The sequence below is a fragment of the Triticum urartu genome, chromosome 2A, assembly GCF_056163025.1.
Source record: "Triticum urartu cultivar PI428250 chromosome 2A, HENAU_Tu73, whole genome shotgun sequence".
In the NCBI taxonomy this organism is placed as follows: domain Eukaryota; kingdom Viridiplantae; phylum Streptophyta; class Magnoliopsida; order Poales; family Poaceae; genus Triticum; species Triticum urartu.
This window is the reverse complement of record NC_141874.1, coordinates 650,064,738-650,079,980: the sequence shown is the minus strand read 5'-3', so window position 1 is coordinate 650,079,980 and position 15,243 is coordinate 650,064,738. Positions and strand designations below refer to the sequence as shown.

General features: G+C 58.3%; 1 pseudogene; it reads right to left on the bottom strand.

The window, feature by feature from the left end:
* Positions 1 to 2,242: 2,242 nt before the first annotated feature.
* LOC147986409 (uncharacterized) lies at positions 2,243 to 13,440 on the bottom strand (annotated as a pseudogene).
* Between the last annotated feature and the right edge of the window lie 1,803 nt (positions 13,441 to 15,243).

The following is a 15,243-nucleotide window of genomic DNA, read 5'->3' as shown; positions in this document are numbered from 1 at the left end:
TTGCACATAAAAGCAACGATGCCAGCGGCCCGGGCACTTCCGAAATGCGAGATGGCAACGGCAAACCACAACGAACCGAACACAATAGTCGCAGTAATATACGCGACACAACGGTGAATGCCGGATTTCACAATCCAAAGCCCGGACAACGGAAGAAGCCACTAAAGGCAAACCAGGATGGACCATCCACCCTTGATAGGATATTGGACCGACCTTGTCAGATTCACGGTCACCCCGATAGGCTAGCCAATCATACCAACCAAAACTGTTGGGTATTCAAGCAGGCAGGCAAGCTTAACACTGACCACAAGGGGAGGAGGCCACCATGTGATAAATACGACGGACCGGCTCGCCAGCAGAACGCCAGGGGCCAGAAACAGTCCCCCTCCGATGTTTGACCACTCCCGTAACGCAAGTAGCAGTTCGTCTTCCACCACCCACGTGTTGTACTGGCAAAATTTGCACCACGCGCACATCACTACGCACTCAAGATACCATGGGCATCGGCGGAAGCACAATACGGACCACCCTACAAGCATTCCCGTAAGGTTTTTTATCTGCTTACCTTATTTTTCTGTATCATCCCTAAAGAACAGGTGACCAGCTGGACAACATCTACAATGGCCTCTATCGGAGTTCGGATCCGTATGCTCAGCTAAGGGGCTACTTCCGTTAAGGATTCCCCTCCCCGAGGACGTGCGATGCAGACGTGCGACAGGAGGTCCAAAATAACTTTTTGTGGACCACACTCTTTATTCCGAGCCTATACTATGCCCTCTTTCCTCTGATCCCGACCCCGAGCATGTCAAATAGCCGGGTTCGCGGTTTATTTTTTTATTACATATATATACATAAATTTATCATTGGCACATCGCTCCATTCTCAGTAAGTCTCATCCGAACCAATCTTTCATACTCTTTCAACAATAAGTACGGCCTTAACGGCTGCTCCGCAGATACACCTCGGCATACCCTGCCAGGGGCTCGGCATGGGAACGAATGAGCTGCCAGTAAAAGTCCGAACAACTCTATAGCGTACTTCGGCATCGCAAGTTTGGCCTTATATGCATCAGCTCCGAATCATTGTCTTGGGTCAATAGTTGGGTTGCCCGGCTCCTGTGTTTGCTACCCTACGTTCCGCTCTATCGGCTAGGGTAGTAAAGGGAGAACTACTGCAATTGTGCCCTGGCCTAGACCGGATGAGCACCTTAGTAGAGAAAGCCGAAAACTGACTGTCATGATGCGGCGAGAGCTGGTCAACCACTTGATGACTTATTGGAATCTTTAGCGATTCTTCGTGTAACACGAGGGATCTTTTTCAGATCAGATATGCAAGGCACCACACGCCGCATACACACCAGGGGCTATGTCGTAGCCCCACCATAAAACTCCCATGGTTAAGTGAAAGTGTTAACGCCGTATAGTATGATTGCCTGGTTCGTCGCATTATCACCTCCTTCATGGACCAAGACGTTGGATAAAGAGTGATTAAATGTTTTGCCAAACACCCCCGTACTTTCTACGAGGGGGCTGAAGTCGACGACTGGAAAACTTTCAGATTATATTAAAATGACCGCACAGGAGGAATTCAAGCTCTTCGAGCAAAACATAAACAGATTAACTATAAAGTTGTCTCTTACAATCATCATACACCTCACTCAAACATTATGTTTTTCGAGCATTGACCCTCTATCAAGCGGGCGGCCTCCAGGACGTCTTCAAAATAACTCTCTGGTTCCGGACGGTCCCTGCCTTCAGGCGGACCCTTCGTGGCGATGTTGTTGGCCTTCATCTTTCCTCAGATGCTTCGACACACCGAACTGTGACCAAAAAAGCTTCTCCGTTGCGTATCCAGCTCGTGCTTGGTAATACTGCACTGCATAGGAAGAACTCTTCGACAAGTCCAAATACTCGTCCGGAGAACTCCAAACTTGGTTCAGCTAAGCATAGTCCGCGTTGCTGAACTTAGTCTACAGCAGAAAAGGCTTTCCAGCCACTATCTCTTTCGCCTGCTGAACCTCCTCACGGAGTGCTCTGGACTCTGATCGCGCTTCTCTTGCCTCCTGTCGGGCCTTGTCCAGTTCAGCCGTTAAGCCTTTATTCTCCTTCTCAAGAAATTTGCAGCGGTTGGTAGCATTCTCCAAAGTGAGTTTCATCATGGATACCTTCTCCTCGCCCTGGCATCGCGCAACTTGTCCGTCCTTCAGTTCAACCGATGCCCCTTCAACAGCAGCATCACTAAGCTAGGACCGCTCCTTGGCCCGGACTAGCTCCGCCCGAAGAGCCTCCACGGTGGCAGCACCATCTGCATTTCATATAAAGTGCTTTCCCGCGTCAAGCACACTTGTGTAAAGAACGCTCGAAATACATACCTTGCGAGTCGTCAAGACGCCAGTTGATCAATGCAAGGTCATCCTCCGCATATTCTAGCTTTTGCTGTAGTTCGGCCACTTCCGTATTCCGGGCAGCCACAGGAGGGGAAGCAACCTGTATTTCAAATTAAACCAAGGTCAATATCTGAGCATATCTCTTTGATCCTCCGATCGCTTCCTTTGGAAGACAATCCGAGTCTCAGGGGCTACTGCATATACAACAGGTGCATTCTGTCAATAAAATTCAATTGAATAAACTAAATCACAAATCTCAAACTTGTGAAGGCCTCGTTCAATCCACTCCTCGCGGATAGAACCCTTTTAACCACCGTAGCCATCAAGGTACGATGCTCTTCTGAAATGGATGCTCGTCGTAGCAAGCTCGTCAGCATGTCCGGTGCTCCTGGGTCTTCGGAAACCGCCACCAGAGTACGACATTCCTGTGAAGGAACCCGCTTACTTGCCTCCAGAATCGTCTCCGGCTGTAAACCGGACGGTTCGGGGACGCCATTCTTGATCCTGGAACCCCGAGTGATAGAGGCACCACGCCTTCGGGTAACACCTTCTTCGCTTCCTGTACTACTTGGTGTTCAGGAGGAGCCCGTTGGGACGATACCTCGGTATCATCTCCCCTATTGGGCGGTGTGGCCGGAGAAGGTGTGTCACTCTCCATCATCTCCGGAAGAAGATCTCCCGAGGAGGAGGACAATTGAGAAGCACCAGGCATTAACCTGCATGGACGAACAGGTTCTCCGGCCACATTTGGATGGTTACTTCACTAATAGGAAAAGAATGAGGTGCGTTTAAAGTACCCCAGCATCGCTTACGGTCTGCCTCGAGGTTCGTCCTCGTCATCAAACTCTATGGCAGCCTCGCTCGCCCGGCCCAAGCCGCTCGAAGATGGCGTTTTGACTCTCTTGGAAGGATTCCCCTCCTGATCTTCGGAGGCGACCCGCTTCTTGCCCTGGAGGGCTCCCTCTGCACTCTTGCCCTTGGGCAAAAGGATTTCGGTTTCCCTGAATGCAGCCACCTGGTACGGTGTCGGGATCAACATTCTTGTCAGCAGGTCGGTCGCAGGGCCTTCGGGAAGAGGCGCCGGACACCAGATTAGCACCGCTTTCTTTACCCAGTCCTGTACATGGACGGATTGTTTAGTATCTTGTTAAGAGATACCTGAGTGGAAGGTCCTCGGATATCGAATACTTACCGAAGTGTCTGGATGATTGCAATCAAGGCCAACGTCTTCGATGGTGTCCGACCATTGCTCTCGTTCCCTGAAATATAATTTCCACATTCCTTCATGCGTAGTGCCGAAGAAGTGCTGTAGAGTTCGCCGCCCTTCCGGGTTAAACTCCCACATACGAAGAGGCCGCCACTGACATGGCAGGATCCGGCGGACTAGCATTATTTGGATGACGTTCACAAAATCGACGCCCTTCTCAGTAAGGCTCCGGATGCGACCTTGCAGAGTCTGCACTTCATTGACGGATCCCCAGTCCAATCCCTTATTGACCCATGAGGCGAGATGAATTGGAGGGCCGGGTCGGAACACAGGTGTAGCTGCCCACTTGGGGCCCCGCGGCTCGTTCATATAAAACCACCGCTGCTGCCATACGTCGGAAGATTTGGCGAAAGATCCTTCGGGCCAAACTGCGTCGGCTAGCTTGCCTATTATGACGCTGCCGTACTCTGCCTGCTCCTCCTCTGCCACCTGCAGCCTCACATCAAAGGTCTTGAGCCACAAACCAAAGTGTGGAGGAGTCCAGAGTAAGGCCTCACACGTGACGATAAATGTCAAGATGAGGAGAACAGAGTCCGGGGCCAGATCATGAAAATCTAGCCCATAGTAAAACACGAGCCCCCGGACGAAGGGGTTAAGCGCGAACCCTAGCCTGTGAAGGAAGTGGGATACAAATACTACCTGTCAGGTGGTGGGTGCGACATATGCCAACGGGTGGCTTATCTTTGTGGGAACCAGTAAGACATCGCCGGTGCCTGGAAGCGGGATAAGGCGAGGACATGCACGCCGGTGGATCTTACCCAGCTTCGGGGCTCTCCGTGGAGATAACACCCCTACTGCTGCTCTGCGGGGTCTCCGCATGCTCACTCGATGAATCAAGTAGCTACACAACGCTCCTTGAGCTGTTTTGGGGGGAGGAGGGAGAAAGGGCACGGCTAGCCTGCTTCTTCTCCTTGTATCGTGTCTAGAACTAGCAGGGGGTCCAACCCTTTGCATGGGTGCTCCGGGGGGTTTATATAAGCCTACCCCCCGGGGGTACAATGGCAATCCGGCTGGGCGCGGGGCCCAGCCGTCTGTGACTGCGCTCGCCGGCTTCTGCGCCGGCTGCTGGGGCCCGCCGACTGGTGGGTCCCGCCGGCTGCCAACTCCTTGGTCGCTGTGGCTTCATCTTGCTGACGTGAGCTTCATCGTGGTAAGCGCGGCTATAGTACCGCCGCCTGTCGGACGATCGCTGTAGCCTTACCGCGTCTTGTCTCCTTAATGGGGCGTCCTCTTCGAGGGAGGCGGCGAGCCGGTTGCGGGGGGCCGGCCCCGTCTTGGGCTGGCTGGTTGGAAGCGTGGCCGCCTTCGGCCGTCTCTCTACTTTAAGAGGCCCACCGCCTGTGGGCCATGCTGGCGGCCCGTCGTGGGTGAAGCCAGGGTCAACATGGCAACAGTGCTGCGCTAGACGGGTCATGCCTACCTCGTACGGCGCACTGTGCCAGGCGTGCCCCGGGATTCGGGGGTGGCAGGCTCTTCTGTAGCCACGCCCCGTCGCTCCGCCGTTAGGTGGGTGCAAACTTTGTGGGTATGGTCTTGACTGCTTTACGGGGAGCCGGCTCGAAGGAGTCGCCTTCTCACAGCCGGCTTCTTGGAGTCGGCCCTCTCGTGAGGGTTAAAGTCGGACCCATGTCTTGGACTCTTGTGAGCCGGGCGGGCTCGCAACTTCTTCAGAAGTGCTAGGGGAAGCCGGCTAGGCTACCCATGGCTATTTACTCCGACAGTAGTCCCCGAAGCTGATCGAGCTTCGAGGTGAGCAGTGGGGACGAGAAGCTCGGCCAGCTTCCTATCCTGAGGAGCCGGCCTCGCGGGCGTACGCCGACTTCAGATAACCCCGCGCAGGCGGGAGGAGAGGGGACCTACGTGCGGACCACGGGCCCTCTCGCGGCCACGTGGCGGCAGGATCCTGCGAGCGCACGCGCGCGATGGGACGCCGCCGCAGGCCCGGGCCCGCCACTCGCGAGCCTCGGTCCGGGCGCAGATCTCCCGTGGCCCACAGGGCCGCTCGCCTTCTCAAGGCAGTTTTCGTCTCGCCATTAAGGATCGATAATCGCGGGGCGTGGGAGGTGGGCACGATCAACCCCCATGCTTCCCCACACCACGCCTCCTCAGCTCCGCCACGTGAGCCTATAAGTAGGGGGAGGAGGGGGAGCGACAGAGGTTCGCGCGCTCCCTCCCACTCCGTCCCTCCTAACTCTCGTCTTTTTCCTCTCGCTGCCGCCGCAGCCTCCTGTCTCAGCGCCGTCGCGTCTCCACGCCACCTTGCTCCCATGGCATTGTCAAGCTCCTGGGACGGCTCCAACGTCCATGAGGATCACGTGGAGTTCCTTCGCCAGACCCGGCGCCTGCCCAGCACCGACCGCGTACAGGTCGGCCTGGCGCCCGAGAGGGAGATCTCGCCGGCGCCGGAGGAGGGCGAGCGGGTCGTCTTCCACTCGCACTGCCTGCGCGGCTTCGGCCTCCCGGCGAGCGGGTTTCTGCATTCCTTCCTCGACTTCTACAACCTCCAGCCGCATCACCTCACGCGCAATGCGGTGATGCTGCTGTCGGCCTTCGTCTCCCTCTGCGAAGGCTTCTTGGGGCTGCTCCCCACGCTGGAGCTCTGGGGAGAGTTCTTCCAGAGCAAGCTCGGCACAGTCGTCGCCGGCGTGCCCGCCCCCTGCGGAGCCTTCATCACTATGAGGAGGGCGAGCGAGAACAATCCGTTCCCGCCCATTCCCCTGATCCAGTCGGTGAAGGTCTGGTAGAGATCTTATTTCTATGTGAAGAACGTCGCCGAGCGAGAAGACTACATCAACCTGCTGGCCTACGTAGCCGGCCCGCCGGCTGGGAGGCAGCCCTCGTGGAGCTTCCGATCCCGGTCGTTGTCCCCGGCCGGGAACGCCGCCATCTCCCGGCTTCGGGTGCTGATTCAGTCGAAAGGCTTGCGCGGGGCCGACTTGGTGGCCGCCTTCGTGGAGCGCCGGATCCTTCCTCTCCAGAGTCGGCCCCATATGATGTGTCAGATGAGCGGCCGCTTTGACCCAAGCCGGCTGAGCACATGGGAGATGCCCCACGCGGAGGTGGTGCTCATGGTCAACTATATTGCCAATTGCAAGCTCAGCGGGGACTGGCAATACGGCAAGGCGCCGTATTCTCGCGCAAATCCTCCACCCGTGGTAAGTCTCTCTCTTTATCTTCTTTTTCGTCGTCAGCCGGCTTCGCGACGGCCGGCTTCTGACCAGCCGGTTCTCTGTGCAGAATCCTCTTCTTGCGCCGCCGGCCGGGGTGGCAGGGATCGAACGCCAATACGCCCCCGACCGCACGGTGGATGATGTTGACGACCCGGACTTGGGGGCGGCTGCCATGGAAGACGCCGTCGTGGGGGACAGCACCGAGCCCGGAGGCTCAAAGTTCACCGCGAGCTTCGAGGACTGGCCGGACGATTTCGAAGCCGAAGTCGCTCCGCGTCGCCAGCCGGCGGCCGACCAACAGGGGGCGGGCTCGTCTGTCGCGCCGGCTGCCGGTGGCGCGCAGAAGCGCCGGGCCGCTCTAGGCCTCTTCGGCAGTCGGCCGAAGAAGTCCAAGCCTTCCGCCGCGGCGACGAAGCGGGATGAGGCGGCCGCGAAGGCGGCCCGCTTCCGCAAGGCTGTGAAACAGCCCCAGGCGGTCTCGGCGTAAGTCTTCAATTGCTTTGCCGCACTCGTTGTTGTTGTTCTCTTTTCTTCGAATTTCTTCTTAACTTTTCCTCGCTTGCTGGACAGGGCGCCGCTTTCCCTTGAGCGGGGCCCGGGCGGCTCCGTCGTGGGGCCGGCTGGAGGGTCCTCGAGCTCCCGCCGCGTGGACCCCCGCGCCGATCTTAGGGAGGCCACAGAGCGGAACACCCGCGAAGCGCGGGAGGAGCGCGAGGCGGCAGAGAAGGCGGCCGCCCAGGCGGCAGAGGGGCAGGCCGAAGCGGTAGCCAAAGCCCAGAGGGAGGCGGCTCCCACAGAGACGGAGGCGGAAAGCTCGCGCAGCCAGCCTCCGCTGCTCGCCATTCCTCTCCGAGCCGTGGCCCCCCGACACCCCGTTGCCCTTGGCGGAGGAGATCATCCAAGACCCGCCGCTGTTGGGGAGGGAGGAGGACCCCGTGGCCTTGGCGGGGAGATTGCCGCCTGCGGCGCCAACCGGAGCGGGCCAAGGCGGTCAATCATCAGCGGCGCTAGAGGAGCCGGCCGGAGGTGAGCCGGAGAGCAGGGCTGGCCTCAAGGTGCAGCTGGTGCCGGGCCGGCGTGCTGGAGGAGGCGCCGCTCCGCCGGAGTTGCGCCGAGCCGCGGGCGCAGGCCAGCCGACTAGAGATCTGGAGGCGGCCAGCTCCGCCGTGTCCGAGTGGACTCCCAGTGGGGGGACCGGCGAGCTGGAAGCGGTGGCTCAAGGTGTCCGGAGCCGGCTACGAGCTCAAGCCGCCCTGCTGCAACAGCTCAACCAAGAGTTCTTGTCGACGCGAACCACTGTCCGGGTGAGCCCTTCGCTCTTGGCTGCTTTGCTTTCTCGATTTCTTCCGTGGGGGCGCGTCAGCGCACCCACTGGGTGTAGTCCCCGAGATTCGGGCCGACTGCTGCGCAGTCGGGTCGGATCTTTCTCGACGGCCACCTTACTTTGCTTTCTTTCTAAACTTTCAGGAATACCACAACCTTCGTGCCGGCGCCTTCGACTCCCAGGCTCGAGAGTTGAGCCGGCGGACCGACGACCTGGCCGACAGCCGAAGTAAGTACTTGGTTTTGTTTGTCTCCTGTGGGGGCGCATCAGCGCACCCAGTGGGTGTAGTCCCCGAGATTCGGGCCGACTGCTGCGCAGTCGGGTCGAATCTTTCTTGACGACTCTTTTCTTATTGATTTTTCTTTTTCTTTGCCTTCAGGGGCCAACGCCGACTTGCGGAAGGAGCTTGGCGAAGCGAGGGCCGCCCTTTACGCCAAAGAGGCCGAGTGCACTGCCTTGGTCCAGGAACGGGATCGCCTGGCCAAGAAGCTAGCCGACCAAGAGGAAAGCCACAAAACGGCCCTGCAGGCGGCGCGGGAAAGCGAAGATGCCTTGATGGTGGAATATGAGATGGCGGCGGCGACCTGGTCTGAGACCCGGCGAGGCCTGGACGAAGGCTTTGGCCGGATCGAGGACTTGATCGACGGTAAGCTGCCTTTCTCGGCCCTCCCCTGCCCCTCGCCGCTTGGGTTTTTTGACTTATCTTGAACTCTTGCTTGTTGTTTCTTGCAGATTACTTCCCAGGCTACTCCGCCTTCGCCGCCCAAAGCATTGAGGCCCATCGCGAGGCGCGCCGGCAAGCGGGGGCCGACATCACGCCGGATGCAAACCGGACCCTTGAGGAGCAGCTTCTGGCTGTCTAGGCACGGTTGCAGCCGGCTCATCGGATGCTTCGCCGGCTCCAACGTGCCGGGGCGCAAGTGCTGGCCGCCCTCTGGCCCGGCGAGACGATCCCCCGCACTCCGAGCCGAACTGCCGACTGGCTGGAAGTCGCAGTTGGTCGCTTCGAGGCTTGGAAAGCGTCAGCGGCCCGCCTCAGAGCCGGGCGGGCGTTGGAATTCGTCCGGGCTTGGTACCCAGGGCTGAGCCTGGACCAGCTGCGCACTTGGCGGATGGAGGCCGACGCGGAGCTGGAGGCGGTGAGGCCGGCTGTCGCCCAGCGGGCTTCAACGATCGCCGAGTGCACCGACATCAGCGTTTTCGCACCCGAAATCGATGATGACGGTGTCGCACAGCCGGAGGAGTGGTTCAGGCTGAACCCGGCGGTGGGCGAGGACTCGGCGGAGGAGATCGCCTCCAGTGACGAGGGCGAAGAAGAAGAGGACTACGACGGCGGAGACGGCGAGCCGGCTGGTGGAACAACCAGCCGACCTTAGGCCGACCGTGCCTCCAGCAACGAGGCGCGTGGATGTGCGCCCTCTGCGGGAGGCGGTGACCAAGCCGAAGTTCATCAGCCGGCCGCTCCTTCAGCCGGCGCGACCGTCTCCGCCAACCAGTCGGCCGCTCCGCCAGCTTGACCTGCCGTCTTTATCTTTCCTGCTTTGTTGTCTTTGAACAATCTTTTGTTAAGTTTCGCAGTTCCACCCACTGGGGGTGTATCCAAACCATGTTGAATGCTGGCCTCTTGGAGGTCTTTTTATGTAAATATTATCATGTGCATGTTTGGTTTCCATTCGCGTATGCTTGTTTATCCTTAGGCTTTTTTCCTTTGCCGCCTTCCCTCTTTGGGGAGGCAAGTACTTGAGCTTTCTTGGATTTAAAGTAGAGTGAATGGAAACCGGCCGGCCGGCTACTCTGGTAGCCAGTCGGCGGTGTGGGAAAACCGGCTTTTGTTATATTAGTCCGTTAGTCCCTAGCCGTTTTTCATGTGGGCGGTCGTTCCTACCTTTAACCCTTGCCAGCCGGACAGCCGGTTCTTCGAACTGCGACTTTGGCAAGGGAAGGCTTGAGAGCCGGCACACTACTTGTCTGACTGCGGGTAGGACTTCTAATATAACTTCAGTCGGCCAGTCCCCGAGCCGACTAGTCGGACTCGGTGCCGGACGGAAAAAGTAAATGATACGACAAGGTCATAATCATGATACTTTTCATTCATAAATAAGGGATGGCAGTCCCCGAGCTCCCCTCGGGGAGCCTATTGTCTTGTACTTAATACAAAGGTTAGCATGATACATACTGCCTTTCAACTGTAAAATCTTCGAAGGAGGTTGGCGTTCCATGGCCGTTCCGACTCCTTGCCGGAGTCGTCTCTCTTGCGTGCCTTCGGCTTCTGTGCGTCGATCAGGTAGTAGGAGTCATTGCCTAGAGCTCTGCTGATGACGAAAGGGCCTTCCCAAGGGGCTGAGAGCTTGTGCTGGCCGGCTGTTCGCTGAATCAGCCGGAGCACAAGGTCGCCTTCTTGGAAAGATCTTGGCCTGACCTTGCGGCTGTGGTAGCGGCGCAAACCCTGCTGGTAAATTGCAGACCGGCTGAGAGCTAACAGCCGGCTTTCTTCCAGCAAGTCGACGCCGTCTTCTCATGCTTCCTTGGCCTCCGCTTCCGTGTACATGGTTACTCGAGGCGAGTCGAATTCGATGTCAGTTGGGATGACCGCCTCGGCACCATACACAAGGAAGAAAGGGGTGAAGCCGGTTGACTTGTTTGGTGTAGTGCGCAGACTCCAGAGGACAGCCGGCAGCTCATCGAGCCAACAGCCGGCTGAGCGCTCCAGAGGTACAACCAGTCGGGGCTTGATGCCGGAGAGGATGAGGCCGTTGGCTTGCTCGACCTGGCCGTTTGACTGCGGGTGGGCGACGGACGCTAAGTCTAGCTGGATACCTTGGGCTGCACAGAAACGTGCCAAGGCTCCTTTGGCGAAATTCGTGCCATTGTCGGTGATGATGCTGTGCGGCACGCCGTACCGAGTTGTTATGTCCGCGATGAACGTCACGGCAGTCAGCCCATTCAGCTTCTTGATCGGCTTCGCCTCAACCCACTTGGTGAATTTGTCCACGGCGACGAGCAAATGCGTCATGCCGTCGCGTGCCGTCTTGAATGGGCCTACCATGTCCAGGCCCCAAACGGCAAAGGGCCAAGTGAGGGGAATGGTCTTGAGTGCCGAAGCCGGCATGTGTTGCTTGGAGCTGAAGAGCTGGCATCCCTTGCAATGCTTGACTAATTCTTTGGCGTCGTCCAAAGCAGTCGGCCAGAAGAAACCATGGCGGAAGGCTTTGGAGACAAGTGATCTTGAGGCCGCATGGTGGCCGCATTCTCCTTGGTGAATGTCTGCAAGGATTGCGATGCCCTTCTCTTGCTCGACGCATCGCTGGAGGACTCCGGTGACGCTGCGCTTGAGTATTTCTCTGTTGACGATTGTGTACGCTCCGGCTCGACGCTGGATTTGTCTTGCTTCTGTTTCGTCAGCCGGCAGGTCTTGGTTTACTAGGAAGTTGAGGATGGACTGCGCCCATGACGGGGCCGCGACTTCTTCTACTGCCAAAGTGGCTACTGCCACCAGGGTGGGCGGGCTAGGCTGTGAGGTGCTGGAGTCAGCCGCCGGCTGTAGTGCTGGTGCAGTCCCCGGGCCGGCTACCGCAGTCCCCGAGCCGGCTACCGCAGTCCCCGAGCCGGCTGCCGAAGTCGCCGGGTTGGCTTCTTGATTCTTTGAGCCGGGCCTGGCCGCATCGGGGTCAGGCGGCACGAAGATGGAATCGGATTCCGGAGATGGCTTGATGGACGGCTTGAGGAGGCGTTGTAGAGCGACGCCGGTTGGAATTGCTTGCCGAGTGGAGCCTATTCGAGCCAGGGCATCGGCTGGCTCATTGTCGGCTCGAGGTACGTGGAGGAACTCGCATCCTTCAAAGTATCCGCTGAGTTGTTGGACCAGGAAACGGTAGCTCGCTATATTCGCGTCCTTGGTGTCCCAGTCGCCGGATGACTGCTGGACTACCAGGTCCGAGTCGCCATAACATAGGATCCGGCGAATGCCAAGTTCTTTGGCAAGCCGGAGCCCATGTATGAGCGCCTCGTACTCGGCCACATTGTTGGAGGCGGCAAAGTGGATCTGTAGCGTGTATCTGAGCTTGTCGCCTTTGGGAGAGGTAAGGACGATGCCGGCTCCCAAGCCGGTGCGCATCTTGGACCCGTCGAAGTGCATGCGCCAATGGGTGGAGTCGGGAGCCGGCGGCAGGTACTGGGTCTCGGCCCAGTCGACGAGGAAGTCGGCCAATGCTTGGGACTTGATGGCAGTGCGGGGCTGGTAGAAGATCGTGTACGGGGCCAGCTCGATGGCCCATTTCGCCACCCGACCGGATGCATCTCGGCTGCCTATGATCTCGGCGAGCGGGGCAGTGCATACGACCGTGACGGGATGCTCTTGAAAGTAGGGCTTCAGCTTCTTGGTGGTGAAGTACACGCCGTAACACATCTTTTGGTAGTGCGGGTAGTTTTGTTTTGAGGCGGACAACACTTCGCTCAAATAATACACCGGCCTCTGGACCGGTTGGGCTCGGCCTTCTTCCGAGCGCTGGACTACGATGACGGTGCTGACCACCCGGCTGGTTGCAGCGACGTAAAGGAGAATGGGCTCTTTCTCGGTCGGCGCCACGAGGACAGGCGGCGTGTCCAGCATATTATTCAACTCGTGGAAAGCTTGGTCGGCCTGGTCATTCCACTCGAAGTGAGTGCTCTTCTTCATGAGGCGGTAGAGGGGGAGGGCTTTCTCTCCGAGCCGGCTCATGAAGCGGTTCAAGGAGGCCAAGCACCCGGTGAACTTCTGAATGTCTCAAAGCTTGGTAGGGATCGCCATTCTTTCGATGGCTTTGATCTTCGCCGGGTTGCATTCGATGCCGCGTTCGGAGACTAGGAAGCCTAGGAGCTGGCCGGCTGGCACCCCAAACATGCATTTCTCAGGGTTGAGCTTGATTTGGAAACGGCGCAGGTTCTCAAATGTTTCCTTGAGGTCTTCCAGCAAGGTGCCACGCTTCTCCGTCTTCACCACGATGTCGTCCACGTAAACGTGGGCATTCCTGCCGAGCTGCTTGAGGAGGCACTTCTGCATGCAACGCTGAAAGGTGGCACCGGCATTTCTCAAGCCGAATGTCATAGTCAGGTAGCAGAAGGCTCCGAACGGCGTGATGAAGGCGGTCTTCAGGCGGTCATCCGGATCCAGCTTTATCTGGTGATATCCAGAGTAAGCATCCAAAAAACTCAACAGCTCGCATCTGGCTGTGGAGTCTATCACTTGGTCTATTCTTGGCAGGGCAAAAGGATCTTTGGGGCAGGCCTTGTTGAGACTTGTGTAGTCTATACACATGCGCCACTTGTTATTCTTCTTTAGCACAAGGACCGGGTTGGCGAGCCACTTTGGAAAGAAAACTTCCATGATAAAGCCGGCCGCCAAGAGCCGGGATATTTCCTCCCCTACAATCCTGCGTTTCTCCTCCGACAGTCGGCGAAGGGGTTGTCTGACTGGCTTTGCGTCTTCTCAAACATGTAGTTTGTGCTCGGCGAATTTCCTCGAAACACCCGGCATGTCCTTGGGGGACCACGCAAAGATATCCCGATTCTCACGGAGGAAATCGGCGAGCTCGCTTTCCTATTTGCTGTTCAGGTTTGCCCCAATGACGGCAAACCTCTCTGGATGCTCGGGGTCAAGAGGTATCTTCTTCGTCTCCTTGGCCGGCTGAAAAGACCCTTGAGTATCATGCTCCTTGGGGTCGGGGGACACAGCTGACTCCTTGCCGGCTATGGCCACGACTCGGTCCGGCATCTTCTTCTCTTCGGCGATCACAAGGGACTCGGCCAGCCGGCTGCTGGCCGCTGCGCACTCGGAGGACTTCTTGTAGTCACCGGCTACGGTGATGACGCCTTTGGTGCTTGGTATCTTCATCTTGAGGTATGCATAGTGGGGGACCGCCATGAATTTGGCCAAGGTAGGTCGGCCCAGCAATGCATGGTAAGGGTTCTCCAGGTCCACCACTTCGAACCAGATCGCTTCTCGGCAGAAATGCTCCTTGTCCCCAAAAAGTACATCAATCTTGATTTTGCCAATGGGGGCGCAGGACAGGCCGGGTACGATGCCGTGGAACACTGTCCGTGTGGGCGTGAGCTGTTTTGTCTTGACGTTCAACTTCTCCAGGGTGTCACGATACAGGATGTTGATGCTGCTCCCACCGTCTATCAGCACACGGGAGAAGCGGGCGGCGCGTCTGTCCGTTGCAAGGGTGGCTTCCAGGACCAAAGCATAAGAGCCGGGAGAAGGCATCACCTCCGGATGGTCGGCCCGGCTCGAGCTGATGGGCTTTTCTGACCAGTGCATGTGTCCGGCGGGGTTGGCAGCGACCACGCTGACTTCCTGGTGCTCTCGACGTTTGCTGCGCCGGTCTTCGGGCTGGCTTGTGAAGACGATGTAGGTTGCTTGCTCGTCAGGAAACTCGTCGTGCACGGCTCCGACTGCGGGCCGAGCGGCCGAAGGCGGCGGAGGCGGAGGCGGCGGGCCGGCAGGCGGAGGTGGCAAGAGCCCCTCGCCCTTAGAGATTCGGGTGAGCCAGTTGCACTTCCGGGTCGTGTGGTTGGACGGCTTCGCGCCGCTGTGGAACTTGCAAGGGGCGTCGAGGGTTTGCTCGTAGGAGAAGGCGGGCTGCCAAGCCGGCCTCCCGCCCTTGGGATTCTTGGGCGCCGGTCGTTCTTCGGGCAGCACATCTTCGACCGTGGCCACCTGCCGGCTAGCGGGAGGCGGCGCGGGGCCCTTGCGCTTGTTGTCGTTCGAGTTGGGGTGTCGGCCGGGTTCTCCAGCCGGCGTCTTGGGCGCTGGGTTGAGCACCTTTCCGGACGCGTCTACCCGAAGCTCGGTCTTCATCGAGGAGTCGGCGGTGGCGTACTTGTCCGCTATGTCCAGAAGCTCGTCGAGGGTAGCCGGCTCGTCGCAGAGGAGCTTGTGCTTGAGGAGGGTGCCTTCTCGGCACCCGACTGTGAAGTACTCTATGGCTTGCACCTCGTGCACCCCTTCACAGGAGTTGCGGAGCTCGGCCCAACGCGTGAGGTAATCGCGAGTGGACTCGCGGGGCCTTGTACGCACAAGGAGAGCTGTCTGGGCTTGGGAGCCCGCTTGTAGGTG